The sequence below is a fragment of the Nyctereutes procyonoides genome, unplaced genomic scaffold (assembly GCF_905146905.1).
Source record: "Nyctereutes procyonoides isolate TBG_1078 unplaced genomic scaffold, NYPRO_anot_genome, whole genome shotgun sequence".
Lineage (NCBI taxonomy): Eukaryota > Metazoa > Chordata > Mammalia > Carnivora > Canidae > Nyctereutes > Nyctereutes procyonoides.
This window is the reverse complement of record NW_026575046.1, coordinates 5,067,598-5,069,129: the sequence shown is the minus strand read 5'-3', so window position 1 is coordinate 5,069,129 and position 1,532 is coordinate 5,067,598.

Below are 1,532 nucleotides of genomic sequence, written 5' to 3'. Positions count from 1 at the left end.
GCTAGGAAAGCATCCCTTCCCTCTCTGCATCACAAAGCAATGTAGAATGAATGAAAAGAGAAGCGATGTCTAGATTCCTAGAACTATCCCAGCGAACGAAAGGGCTGTTTTAGGAAATGGGGCAGGAAAGAAAGGGAATGCTGTTTTGGGCTTTCAATATTCATGCAGAGAAAATAAGAAGGCAATGATACAGAAGTCAAGAATGATCCACAGCCAGTAATTCTTCTTCCAATATGTGTTTGGAGGCCAGTGAGGATGGGAGGTTATAGGGCACACACACACACACACAAAACTAGGAGTAAACCTCCTGGAAGCACAGAATGCGAAGATGGTAAAAGTAAATCTGGCATTGAGACAGAATTAGTCCCAGGACACGCTTAGTGTGTTCTAAGCTGCAATAAACCAACACAGAATTATTTTTTTTTCAGTGACAAGGTTGAAAAGGACAATAAGTAAAAAAAAAAAAAATGCTATTTTGTTTAATTAGGAAGTCACTTTTGGCAATAAGACATGGAATTAGGTGTCAACATAAGATGACTGAGTAGAAATGAAGAACTAGTTGAAGTTTCTAAAATGAATTTCTAGAATTTTTTTATGTTTATTTATTTATTTTTATTTTATTTGTTTTTATTATTTTTTTAATTTCTAGAATTATACGTATTCCTTAACATACTTTAGCAATTTCATCAAATGCTGGAATAAGAAAAGAGAAAGTCAGAGATGTCTGATGCTTTAGACTGACTTGCTAACCATTTATTGAATCAACTATAAGATGACTGACTTGTTGATGGAAAGAACACCAGGTTTGTCGCACTCATGGTTTATGAGTTAGATTGAAGGAAAGATACTAACTAGGTGACCTTATAAAAATGTTAATGGTATTTACCATTAGAGAAATACTGGGAGCTACTCTCTGGAAGATGCTTCGAGCAGGATATATCTAGTCTCTATGTGTGGCTCAATGGAAAACCCAGAAATCATGGGTTTAGGAGTCATGGCTGACAGGTGATTAGGACATAGTAATAGAAACATATTTCCATTTAATGAGCATTATACAGAGCAGGAGTTTTGAAATCAAAACAGCTTTTTTTGTGTGTGGCCCATTACTCAAGACCTCTTCTATTAAGAGGTAATGACAACCTGTTTCAATAAAAGATAAAGAGACCTGCTGGGGGTGCCTGTGTGGTGTGGTGTAGTGGGCGAGGCATCCACTCAGGTCGCGATCTCAGGGTTGTGAGATCGAGGGCCACAATGGGGTCCACCCTCAGCAGGGATCTGTTTGAGATTCTCTCTCTCCCTCTCCCTCGGCCCCTCCGCTCCTCTCTCTCTCTCTCAAATAATAAATAAATAAATCTTAAAAAAAAGAGAGACAGAGACATTCTAAGAAGTTGCTTCAGACACTTTTGGTTCCTCCAGAAAAAGAAATTTCTTCTGTTTCTTCCTTTTCTCTTTGATTTGTATCCTTAGTAAAGGTTGGTGTGAACACAGCCATGGGCCTGATTGGACGGTTAACCTTTGTTTTAACGCAGGGA